Source organism: Schistocerca nitens, chromosome 5 (genome assembly GCF_023898315.1).
Source record: "Schistocerca nitens isolate TAMUIC-IGC-003100 chromosome 5, iqSchNite1.1, whole genome shotgun sequence".
Classification (NCBI taxonomy): domain Eukaryota; kingdom Metazoa; phylum Arthropoda; class Insecta; order Orthoptera; family Acrididae; genus Schistocerca; species Schistocerca nitens.
In genome coordinates, this window is record NC_064618.1 from 120,209,281 (window position 1) to 120,223,028 (window position 13,748).

Consider the following 13,748-nt stretch of genomic DNA (forward strand, 5'->3'; position numbering starts at 1 on the left):
GTGTGACAAAAAAGTATAGATTTTTTGTGGCTCTCGGCAAGTCAATAGTGAAACAATGGCAGATGTGTATCCCGTACCCAAAATTAAGGAAATTCTTCGCAGTTTGTAGCATTACTAGAACATCTCAACAATAGATTTAAGAAGCAGGTATATCAGTTAGAGGCAGCTCTGGAGGTCCACCTAAGACCAGCGTTATAGATCCCTTTGGATCATAACCAATATCAGTAAAAGCCAATCAAACTGAAAAATACGCAGGCCACGTTTCATCGGTTGTTGTACTGTATACTAAGGACCCAGGAACCTCAAAAAATTATTTTGCACCTCAGTGACATAATTGTTCTCCCAAGGGTTTTGAAGAAACATGCACAATGGTTGAGGGATGTTTTGAAGAGATTACACAAAGTACACACAGTATGGGAAATTGTCATTTTACGATGGAGGAGGTGAGCTGTTTAGGACATCAGATTAGGAAGGGACAAAATCAGACCCAGGATTTTCCAACTTCCAGGACAACTGAGGAATTACAACTATCCTTGAGGTTGGTCAGTTATTACAGAAAATTCATGAAAAGGTTTTCAGATATTGCATTACCACTTGCGCAGTTGTCAAAAAATAGGTGTAAAGTTTCAGTGGACAATGAAATGTTAAGCCTCATTAAAAAACCTGAAAGAGGCTTCAAAATTAAATTCTATGGTGATTATTATGAGGAGAATTTTTACTATCTGGTGACACTTCCATCTGGGCATTTGGATCTGTTTTTAACCAGGTGATACAAAGACAGAAACATCCTGTGGCATATACCCCATGGAAAATGAACAAGGGCAAGAGAAATTACTCCAAAACAGATAAGGAGATGTTAAGCGTAATATATGGGCTTACATATTCCACATTATTAGCATGGTTAAAAATTCAAGGTGATAACCAAATATGTGGCGTTGAAGAGATTATTTGGATTGAAAAAAAAATGGTTCAAATGGCTCTGAGCACTATGGGACTCAACTCTTAGGTCATAAGTCCCCTAGAACTTAGAACTACTTAAACCTAACTAACCTAAGGACATCACACACACCCATGCCCGAGGCAGGATTCGAACCTGCGACCGTAGCAGTCCCGCGGTTCCGGACTGCAGCGCCAGAACCGCTAGACCACCGCGGCCGGCATTTGGATTGAACGATCCTTCATATAGACTGATTAGGTGGGCATTACACTGACTGCTTTTGAGGTACTCCATAAAACAGGCAAGAAGCATGGGAATGTAGATGGGTTCAGCAGGAAGGTTATGGTAGTTATGGCGGTATGGGTACTGGGTCACAGCCTTGCGGACTGGCAGACAGCAACGGCAGCTGACACAGGCTGCAAGGTGTTTGCAAAACAGCCTCAGTTCATTGTGCATAAAGGGATGTTTTTAGGTTAACGAGACTGAGTCCACGCATAGTACTGCTTGCTAATCTAGGGAAAGTTTCTTCTAAGCTAAGGAAAGACGTTTTCAAGGATGCTGTCTGGACATGAGGACCGTAGGGTGATAGATCCAAGAGTGGCAGAGTGTCCTGCTGGAGTACAAGGAAAAGAGACGTGGGTCAGAACTTAACCATTTTGAACTTGCATTACTTCCAATAATTATCCACCTCTGTTAGCCGTAGCACTAAACTCCAGAGGCGCAATGCACTTGCAGTTTGTATCGTTGTTGTAATTTGCTTCTGCTCGATGGCACTAAACATTATATGAAGAACACTGGCCATTTCAGATTCCCACTTATCTCTATGCTCTTCGCCTGAATTGATGGTGAGCACAAAGCACATGTAACAACTCTGTGTAATAAATTAAATAAATAGCTGAAATTCGTGAACAATGAACGTCATTTGAAATTTACATTAATCATTGCTGGAAAGGGATATCTAAAATATTTGTTCACTCAATGTAAGGAAATCATGACCGAGGGAAGTTTTAGTGTGTAACGCACTTAACTTTCTACCTGTAAGGGCTAGTGGGATAATGCGTGATACGTTATATAATAATTTTTATTGTGACGATAAAGAAGAACCTCTTGTGAATTTTTTTTTTATTTGGAGGGATTGCCGAAAGCTGCCAGAAAGAACAAACACTTACACGAGTACATATTTTTGCTTGGATCAATACTTTGCTCATTTTATGAGTCATCAGCAAATACCACTACAAATGTTACCAGAGGCAACAAAACTTTTTGAAACCATAGGAATTTATGTTTTAGGATCTTTTATATGGATCCCAAAGGGAACTGTTGCATTATTGCTGTTGTTCATCATGAGTACCGCTAGAATTCGGTGATTGCCATTCTGAACCAAGAGGTAACAGTTGTGGACAGGCCATGATAAATAACTGGCTGCTAAAGTTTGGTGTCCCTGACACCTATATACTAACTTCTTGTCGGACATCTTAAGACCAGTATGTCACTTTGTACAGATCTGGAGGCTAGGGACTAGTCTGTTGCACCCGCAAGCTGATGGTAGAACTGAGCATGTTCTTAGTGCTACTGGGAACACCTGCAAGCTGGTGGTAGAAGTTATATTGTTCTTCATACTGTAGAGAGAATGTTGAGCTACTGTGTCAACTGCCACCATACTGATTTGGATGTTTATACTTTACATCAGTCGTCATGGCAGTATATAATTCTAAGATGCACGCACTCCAGCACTGTTTTTTCCCATTTGAGGTGGTATAAAAGATGAAGATGCCCTACACGTTCAACATAGTCAAACCAAAACTAAGGAGGAATGAAGAACCTCTTCGGAATTTCGCATGGACGTTAAAGGATTTTTGGAAATGGGTACAGAGTACCAACGCCAGAACCCTGGTGCATCAGGATGCGGTAGGGAAACGTGCACGAAAATTGCCGCAAAATGGAGTACAGCAGTGCAGAACGTCATTGTGTCCATACATACCACAGGGTAAAGCCAACAACTTTATTACACGAAATCATGGGTTATAACAAGTTATCTAGATGATGCCACTAGCAGATTAAAGCAACAACTTCCAACTGGAACGAGGATACTTGATGTTGGATTCGTACAACGGTTCCAAGGCACTCCAGATTTACTTTCGCCATGTGCAGCACCTATGGGGAAAGCAAAGAGAGGTAGGGAGAATGAGAACCAAAATGAACTTAAACTATCTACAGCTAGGTAACAGAAGGGTAGTATCCGAGAAGTAACAAGCAAGAATTTTCTTTAACATAAGTAGTGTGTAAGATATTTTGCGAGGTTTAACGTTAAATAAGATAGTACTATGTAACAGGTAGGATGGATAGTATGTGATTGCTGCACAACGTAATTTCGTAGGTGCAAGTTAAGGGGGAAATGTCATTTATTGCTGTAATTGTTGTTGATTTTCATTAGGGTTCTTGTATTATCTATACACACGAAGAAGTATGTGAGGTGACGTCAACTCTTTCGATAAAGAGGAGGGGCAGTAATTACAGATTCATTTTCCCACGTTGCTGGATGTCAAACGATAAGAGTCAAATGCTTCCCAATCCTGCAATGCAGCACCTCTTCACAGAGAATATGGTATGAGCATTGCGAGACGCCGGCCGGAGTGGCCGTGCAGTTCTAGGCGCTACAGTCTGGAGCCGCGAGACCGCTACGGTAGCAGGTTCGAATCCTGCCTCGGGCATGGATGTGTGTGATGTCTCTAGGTTAGTTAGGTTTAAGTAGTTCTAAGTTCTAGGGGACTGATGACTGATGACCTCAGAAGTTGAGTCCCATAGTGCTCAGAGCCATTTGAACCATTGCGAGACCAACTATTGGAAATTGAAGTACTGTTCGCCAGGCAGCAGAACGTCATATTCACTAGTCAGTGACAGACCTTTTACATTTCATCTTTACAGCACTGAAAGCTCCCTTTGTACTTCGATTTAAATATGTCGCTTGGAAACTGGAGACGAGGTCTTTTAGGTTCTTGTCCACAACATGCCCCGAACTGTGTCTCTGATGGGCAAATTTTCCCGTATATGTATGGTACACTCAAGTCAATAATGACAGCGTGCACAGTAATTAATGCCAACAATATAGTTTTGCTGGAAGCAGTCGGGTTTGTGAGGTATTTCGCACCAGAGTTCCCGTTAAGAGTTTACCATAGTTATTTAATAAACTCTTTTGCAGATAAGACCTCCTCACCACATTCGGAGAGTATTCTAATTTTCCACATAGCACAAGAAGTGTAACAGCAGTTTGCTGATCTAGATTCAAGTGAGTGCAAAGTTACTTTGTTTGTTTACTGTTCTGGTTGTCCATGTCAACACACGCTAGGAGGATATATTGTTTACAAGTGTCTTACAGTTTCACAACTATCTCACAAAAGCAAAAAAAAAAAAAAAAAAAAAAAAAAAGAAGAAGAAATCTGCGTTAACTGTATCATAGGCTTTCAAATTTATGTGTGAAATTCTACAGAAGACAGAAGGGAGAGAGAGAAAGCTCAGAATGGTGCATAGGATGCACTTTTTATTCGAGAAGTCTCAAATTGAAATGTAATAGTTTAGAGTCCACATACATATATAACAATTCGTTTATTCATAGGAACTTGAACGCCATTGATACAAATTCAAAATTTCGTCACCCCACACTACATTACGTATGTACAAATGACGAGTAAGGCATTCCTCTCTTCTACCAAGCTCTGAATTCACTTAGTTCAAAGATACTACAAAAGACAAACAAATAAATACTTGTTATAGCAAAATACATAGTACTACGAAAAGAAATATAACACGTTATCTACACTGTTAAGGACCTAGTTTCATAGACTAATGTCTCCATTTTAGGAGGACACAAGTATAGTAACGTTATATCATATGTCATTAAAATAATTCTTCTAAGCTTCCAAAGGTAGTTGAAATTCCTTGTTTGTATCATGACTCCGCATGATGATCTTGTGGAATACTACGAAAAGAAATATAACACGTTATCTACACTGTTAAGGACCTAGTTTCATAGACTAATGTCTCCATTTTAGGAGGACACAAGTATAGTAACGTTATATCATATGTCATTAAAATAATTCTTCTAAGCTTCCAAAGGTAGTTGAAATTCCTTGTTTGTATCATGACTCCGCATGATGATCTTGTGGAATACTACAACAAGTTGTCTGTAGTGCAACAGTTTACAGGCCACACTAAGATTAACAATGTGTTCTTGCTTTGTGTCTCTAGTAGCTATTATAAGCATTTATACATTCCTTTCAGTCACTGTAAGACACAAAGAGGGTAGCGTCCACTATTCAGTCTGTCTGATGTGCGTAAACATTCCGACAAAAGACTGCTCAATCTGTGCGCTAGTGATCGCAGTTATCCACATGCAACACATGTTTAGATACAAATAGTACTGCTGACAGACCGCGTGATTTCGGTGTGTAAATATGGCTCCGAGATTTTCTTCTAGTATCACAAGGAAACTACCGGTGTAGAACTGGTTGCTAATGTATATACAAACATTAGTAGAAGACAAGCAGAAGCAATCATTAGTGTAGATATTTGTTAAGGTTATGACAGGCATATGGTCGCTTTATTTTATTGCCTCCAGTTAGGCTAACAAGTGGCGTCCTTCCAATAAAGCGACTGTGTTGGTGTATAATATTCTATTCTAACAATCGCGCTATTTCTATGATAACACCTCACGCTGTGTCCCTGGATAGCTTATGAGTTTTGGAAGTTTTTTTTTTAGTGTGGAAGCACTTCTGTATGATACCGGGAAGTATGCGCAATTCCTGGCTTCTTGTTAAAACTTGTACATATTTCAATAACAATTCTTTTTGCTTTAGCCTGTTATTGTGTGTTAAGTATTAAGGGCTATGCCACTCTGTCATTTATGTCATCTTCTTCAATTCTGCACAGTACTATACTGAGTAGGTTAGTTATTATTTAATGTAGCTTTCGTCTCACTATACTTGACTCTTACGCTTTGATAGTATTTACTATGTTTGGCTTTCCTCTTTATCAAGTCTACAATAATACCTTCACCGTCGATATTCAGGCAGGACTTGCCAGAGGATCAGCCTATTTTGGCGTCTTTGTCTCTCAGAAATTACATGCATTTGACTATCAACCCATTTACGACTATGAGCGTGCAAACTATGGATCCATTTCCCATAATTACCTCGATCTTTGTCTGGATTTTGACTTGTTGCGACCTCATACCGACTGCTCCAATAATATTCCAGTTTTGTGGTGCGTACGTAGGTATGCTTGTAACCTCACTAAACGTATTAAAGAGACTCGGGGACATCACATGGATAGGAGCACCTGTGTCAACACCTCTATAGTCGGAATTTTTCTCACAGTAGCATTAATAGTGGCCTGAGCTGTGTATTTACATTGATTACAGCATTTGTAGTGGTCAGTACCCAATTCAGGTCTAATGTCTTAATTATACTGTACCTAAGCAGGTTCTCTGAATTGTCTTTTCTACCCCGCTAATCCAACCCACAACTGTCATTTGGGGGTAGAATGTGTTTGGTTCTAGTTTGTTGAAGGAGTCCTGGTTGGGTGGGTTTCTTTTTTCATTCCAGTAATACTGAATGATGGATTCTGCTCTCTCCAGATCATGTCAATAGCGCGATATTGTACTAGAACTCTTTGCTGATAAGTACTGTTTAAGTATGACTGGCTGTGATTTCCCATGTTGGAATTCCTTTGAATATAACTGTTTCTATGTCATTGACATAATTCATGACTATAGCATCTGGGGTGTTACTTATTACGTCCTTTATTGTAACAGAATTTTGTTAGAAGCTCAGTTAGTATACTGAATATTATCCACCAAAGGCCCTAATGGCTGCATTACAAAATGAACATGACGCTAATTTCATCTGTCGTGGTTGAGAAACTGTGTATGCAGTGTTGTCGACTGAAACATGCCACCATTGTTATTGCCACCACCCGTCTTCATGTATTAAGCTAATAGAATCAAATTTGGAGATGAAGAGTTATCTGTTCGTCTCTGGAACAGATCTAACATTTCTTTTATATTCATAGGCAACTTCGCTTTAAGTATTCGTAACACAGCCCAGTGCAAAATGGGTTCATCCTAATATGTAGTTTCATTTATACACTTTTAATTTAATTTTCGAAATTTACGTTACATACTGTGGCATGGCTCGGGGTTGAACACTTCTTTGAGGAGTCTTTCCTGTATACAGTTTGACCAACACTTCGACAAGAACACTTTCTCAAATTGCTCATAGATTTTGCAGTTTGCAGCCATTTCAGTTGGCCAATTGACCGTTATTGTTTCGATGAAACCTGTAGTGAACTTTATTTTTATTGTTTTGACCAACATCTAGGTATCAGTCGATTAAAAATTTTTAAGAGCAAAACAGAGTGAGCCGGCCGCGGTGGTCTAGCGGTTCTAGGTGCTCAGTCCGGAACTGCGGGACTGCTACGGTCGCAGGTTTGAATCCTGCCTCGGGCATGGATGTGTGTGATGGCCTTAGGTTAGTTAGGTTTAAGTAGTTCTAAGTTCTAGGGGACTGGTTACCACAGATGTTAAGTCCCATAGTGCTCAGAGCCATTTCAACCATTTTTGAAAACAGAGTGTAGATTTTTCTTACCGAGTGTAAAAACTTGAACTGTCGGTGTTTCAATAAACTTACTTCTAGCAGAATAGATGATATAGATGTGTCTGCCACTAAGCCATTTGATATATGTATAGGAGACACACCATCAGGGTCTATATCATTTCTAAACACTCTGTAATACGGTGCAGACTATTACAGTTACCAACTGCCCTAGTAACAGTGCCATGTACTATTTATATGACAGTATACAACTCCTGCTGCACACTTCTAATATGAGAAGTGACACTGCCACGCTTTTCAGATAAATCTTTACTAAAAGCACAAGTAGCTCTCATTTTATTAAACTATTATTTAAATGATTTTCCTGAAGTGACTGTCTCAAATATCACTTTTGTAAGAGGCTATTGTATAGCAAGTTGAAATTATGAATCTAGCTTTTTAGTCATCTAGGTATTTTTATCCGAAATCCAGTTCGTAAAGTCCTGTTAAAAACTTTCCCTCCTCGTGAATCAACTCTTTTAATTAATTCTTCTTCTGCAATAAAATTATCTACTTTTGCAGTTTGTTTCAAAATAGATCATTTTATATTAATTTCTGTACTATCTCGGGAATGATGTGGTATGTGGTTTTCAGATCCGAAAATATGTTATTAGGGCACCCTGTTGCAATCACGACCTTGCAGCTTCATCCTGCTGTAACGGCAGTAGTTCTAAATACGTTTCCGTTAGCCCTTTAAACTTCGATATAATGGCGTAAATGGGGATAGCTGGACTAGGACTAGCTGGTGGAATAAGATTACACACTCAGCTTGCGACTCCATTTCAGCTGCTGAACTGTTAATATTTTTGACAGCCGTATCAGCGAATTCGCTGCATTATATGTATAATTCCACAACATTATTTGTTTCCTATCCCGTTTTTCAGCTTTTAGTATCTTTACTCTACCACAAAAATTGCCTCAGACTGTCTCAGTAAACTGCATATTTTAGTCCAACACCAGAACACAATGATAATGAAGAACTTGGACTTTCCAGTAAGAAGATAATGATCTGTTGCAACAATGAGACAGTGTTATGCCATGTTGCACACTCAGGACGCAGAGTCAGCCATTCTGTGTAACTTAGCTTTGTGAATACTAAAAAAGTCAAGGAAATAAGTATATTAGTCTTTACCTTAGACGTTGCATCCTAATGAAGAACACTCATATTAATTTCCAAAAGAGTCTACTATGTTTCTTTTTTTTTACAAATTGTTTGTAATTCTTTTGTGTAATGTTGTTTGCGTTAAATAAAATAGATTTTTTTACTACTAGTACTTCACAGTTCCCATTTAGTACAGAAAACATAAATGAGAACAAAATTTCCTACACAGAACATTTATAAAATGATCCCGTAATGGTCGCCAGTGAAATGCATCCTCCTTCCTTCGGTGTGGGTAGTTATTTTTAATTTATTTTTTATGGTAAAACGTTTTCAAGAGGAAGGATACATCGCACTGTAGAAAGCAACGAGCTTGGTGATGCGAAAACTCGTAACTGTAAATCGTTGATGTGCAAAGTTCGTTTTACATGATAATAACAAGCGCAGTCGGACTTCGTTAACAACATAGACTGCAGGTTCGACCTGCAAATATTGAAATGAGAAGATCCAAGCTCAGTTATGGCGTACTGTCGTTATGTCACCGAACTGAACGCTTACACCTAATTTACGGTGAACAGGTATACAAAATAAACTTCACTAGTATTCGAACGCAAGGTTTCGTATTAGTCTACCACAATAAAGAGGAGATGATTTAAATTGTATTATACTAAGGATGAAGTACAAGTTACAGGAAAGATAAAACTCTTTAGCAGCAAGGCTTGAAGAAGAAGAAGAGGGAAGGAACATCAGCTCAATTGGTTTGGGAGTAAAAGATCGAAAAATCTTTCATAGATAGTGAATGCACAGACAAAGTTCAGTTTCTGGGGCATAATCTTACAACTAGTATTGAAATGGAGCTGTAATGCAACACATTTCAATTCAGGAAGGCACTTGTGCTGAACTTCACATTTCGATATTAGAGATAAGATGGCGTTTCAGGAAATTTACTTTATCTGTGCATAGGCGTTATCTATGGAAGACTGTCCCGATCCTCTTTTGTTGAACTAATAGAACAAATATTTCTTCCTTCCTCTTCTTGGAGTATCGGCGACATTAGGTTTTGTCGCTCCTGTAACTTGCATTCTGTGCGAAATAATAACACTTTTTGAATTCTTTCCTGTTTATTTTTGCAGACCAATAGGAATCCCTCTGTTCCCGTGTTAATGAAGTTTTTTGTGCAATTTTTGGCCTTTAAATTAATTAGAGGTAGTCCGTTTGGTGACGTGATGACCGTGCGTCATAGCGCGTTATTGTTTTCCAATTTCAACATTTGTAAGTCGAAGCCGCAGCATGTGTATTAAACGAAGTTCGATTGTGACTATTATCACCATGCAAAATTGACTCTTTGCATTAACTATTACCGATGAAACGGTTTACCGTCAGCAAGCTCGGTACTTTCCAAAGACAACTACAAGGCCTGAAGGTAATTCTAGCATCATAATGAATGTAAACTAATACAAGAAAAAATCAATTTATGCTCTAAGACTAGCAAAGCAAATACCTTCTTGCCAGTTTTTTGATTACATGTATTCTTATGCTATAGGCAACGTAATACATCCTTTCTTCGACAACACTTTACTTTCGTGAACAAATTTAAAATAAGAAAACCCGTGTGGGGAAAAAATGCTATATATGAATCTACTGCTGTTGAAGGTATGGTGGAAGGAAAGATCCGCAGGGGCAGGCTTAGAAAATCTGGAAATTTGTGGTAAGGACTACGGAGCCAATCTCCTGAGGTCATCGATCCCTAAGCTTACACACTACTCAATCTAACTTAGACTTACTTACGCTAAGGACAACATACACACCCATGCCCGAGGGAGGACTCGAACCTCCGACGGGGGGAGCCGCGCGAACCATGACAAGGTGCCCTAGACCGCACGGCTACCCCGCGCGGCGGCAGGCTTAGATATCATGTATAATGCAGATCATCCATGATTTGTGATGATAAAATTAACAGTCTAGCTGAAACCCAACGTGAATGTATCAAACCAACTTCAGTGATAATGACTGAAACAATAGCCAGTGGTATCCATTTTAGATTGGTAGTTATGCAAATAAGTAGCTAATGTTTTTTTAAACTAACTCTAGATCCTTCATTTCATCAGATTCAGGCCTTGCTTGGATGAGCGAAACAAATTTGAACGTAATCTGTTCCACATATAAGATTATTAACAGCTAAAATTTGACCTGTTATTTTCTTTACTCAGCTAGATGAATTGCTATATACATTTATAAAACTATGGCAAATTTCATTGTAATACTGTTTCCGGATGATCATTGTAATTTATTTACTTCAGTTAACAGAGAAGCTATTGTGATTCCCTGAACAAGCTGAGTAACGAATCCAGGAACATATCAAAATGACATTGTGGCGACGGAGGGATATCGTCATAATAGTGACAGCACAAAGTGTCACGAGAAAGCACAAGTTGGATGCAAGAGTAATTACTCAACTTACTGCAACAACAGGATACAGCGTCTGTAAGTTGAAGTTGTAAGACCTGATGCAACCAAAAGTGCTGATCAAACGACAAAACCATGAACTTTCATGTAGCAGAGAATATGAGCTCATTCTGTATCACAAACCTCTCCTCCACCATTGTTCATTAGAGTGGGTATTTTGATACTGACCTCTCAATACATATATTCTTTAATATCGTTCCTTGTTAACAATATCAACTTATTTCCAGGAATTAGCAGTTTTCACTCAGTTAATACTAGGCAGAAATCCAGACTGCATTTGGATTTGGGATCACACCTACTTGACTCTGTCACAAAGGCGTGCAGTTGCCTAGTGCATCCAGCCACCACAAGAATTCAAAAACCTCACCAGTAATCCACGCACTTTCGGATCTAAACTGAAGAGTTTCCCCGTGGGTCAGTACTCCTATTCTGTCGAGGAGCTCCTTCAAGAGTTAAGCTAATTTTGGTATTACATTTAGTTTAGATAAACTTACAGCTTCTCGCCTTCTTAGGATCCATAAAGATTTGGTTTTATTTAATTTTCCTTGACCACATCTATTTGCCCCTAAATTTTGTGTCACGGAAATAGATGTGTAAAATAAAAAATAAAAAAAATGAAATAAAACTCAGTGGAATATATCTTCAACTACTAAGAGTGCAACATCGCCATAATGTTAATCAATCATGATGGGGGTATCAAATAAACTACATACGCGTCCACTAAACACCAATTCAGCATGATGAACTACCAAGAGGTACAGGTTACTTAGTCAGGGTGAGAGTGGGTACTAACTTTAGAAGCAAAGTATCATTGTACAGCCAAAATATCTGATCAAGGAAATTTTCGGAAATTTGTGGTGAGTTCCTATGGGACCAAACTGCTAAGGTCGTCCGTCCCTATGCTTAAACTCTACGTAATCTAACGTCAGCTAAGGACTACACGCACACATACACACCCATGCCCAAGGGAGGACTCGACACTCTGGCAAGGGGTAGCTGCGCGAACCGTGGCAAGTTGCCTCAGACTGCGTGGCTACCTAGCGCGGCAATAAAGTGAACATTCGCAACAGTGGAACATATTTATAGAATAAAAATCTGCTTCATTTACAAGCACTTTCTTAATTTTTTCCATGACTGGTTTTGAAGCTGAAGCTTCAAGTGCCACCAAGTAATTATGGGAACATATATGTGTAGCCATTGAGCAAGTCAGTCGTAAAGGTCACACCCGTCTCAAAAAAGCACATGGGAGCATAGGATCAGCAATTACAGTGCCCACCTGGACAGCATGAAAGGGATGTGCCAGGGCAGATGGTCGAGAAGCCAGCTTACCATGGCGGCTGTGGCACCTGAAGCTTCATGCTTTGAAATCAGTCGTAAGATAAATTAAGTAATTACTGTCAACAGAAGCGGATTTTTATTCTATAAATACTACAGAACCAATTTAAAGCAATGAATAGCTAAATAAGTCACACTGTTTTGTACGTTGAAGCATAGTTCACTTATTGGAAAAACCCAGGGATTACATAGTCCCAGTGACTAGATATTTTGGCATAGAGAAGGGAAGTCTGACAAAGGGTTTACTGGTCGCAAACTTAGATATCCTAGAAGAGAATGGTCTGGATAGACCTGGGGGACATCTTGTCCACAAATCAACCATCAAGGCAACTACATTACATCTAAATGTCCAGTAATTGGAATGAAGCGATAGAGAAGCAATGGAAGTTTTGTTATCGTTATTTACAGATCTATTTAATACTGGAAGGCCATTATCGATGACACCTGTCACATAACACAGAAAACAAATAGGAAATAACACTCTGCTATAGAGGAAATCGTAAAGAGTCCCAAAACACTTATACCCCATAAAGGAGAAACTTATCAACCAGCAGTTGGCTGATGGCGTTAATGAGTATAGCGATTGCCTCTGGGGTGAACCTAATGTAATCATCCTAAAAGAAATCATCAGATGGTATAAGAATGTTTAGATTTTTCTGTCACTACATGAACTTCAATGCAAGAACCATCATCGATGCATACACTATACCAGATCTAATGGAGACTTTAAGAACTTAAGCCAATGCAATATGATGAATTTAAGAATTAATTATTACCAGATGGAATTAGTTCTGGAAAATTGGTTCAAGAGAGCAACTACAGTCCCATGGTTTCATTAATAATATTATAGAAAACTGTTTGGTCTAACAAATATTCCAGCCACTTTCACAAGATTGTCGGATGGAGTATTATGAGAATTAAAACCATAACAGTGCATGATTTGTCTCCATGACATAACTGGGTTAAAAAATAATAGAATAACCATTGAGAAACATGTACAGTGATTGGAGCAGGTGTTCAAGAGGGTATGTACAATATGTTTGACACTGATTGCGAATTAAAGGAACTCAGCAGTAAGAGGGGAGAATTATCTGGGGCGCAAAACTGCTCAAGAAGGTGTCAAAACCGACGTGCATTTAATTCCTACAGTACACGATATTTTTTTGAGCACAGATAAGAAACAGCAATAATCAATACTTCGCCTTTGTTGTTTTTATCTAAAATTGGTCAGACGTTTTGCCAAAATTGCTGAGTGGTCAAACCA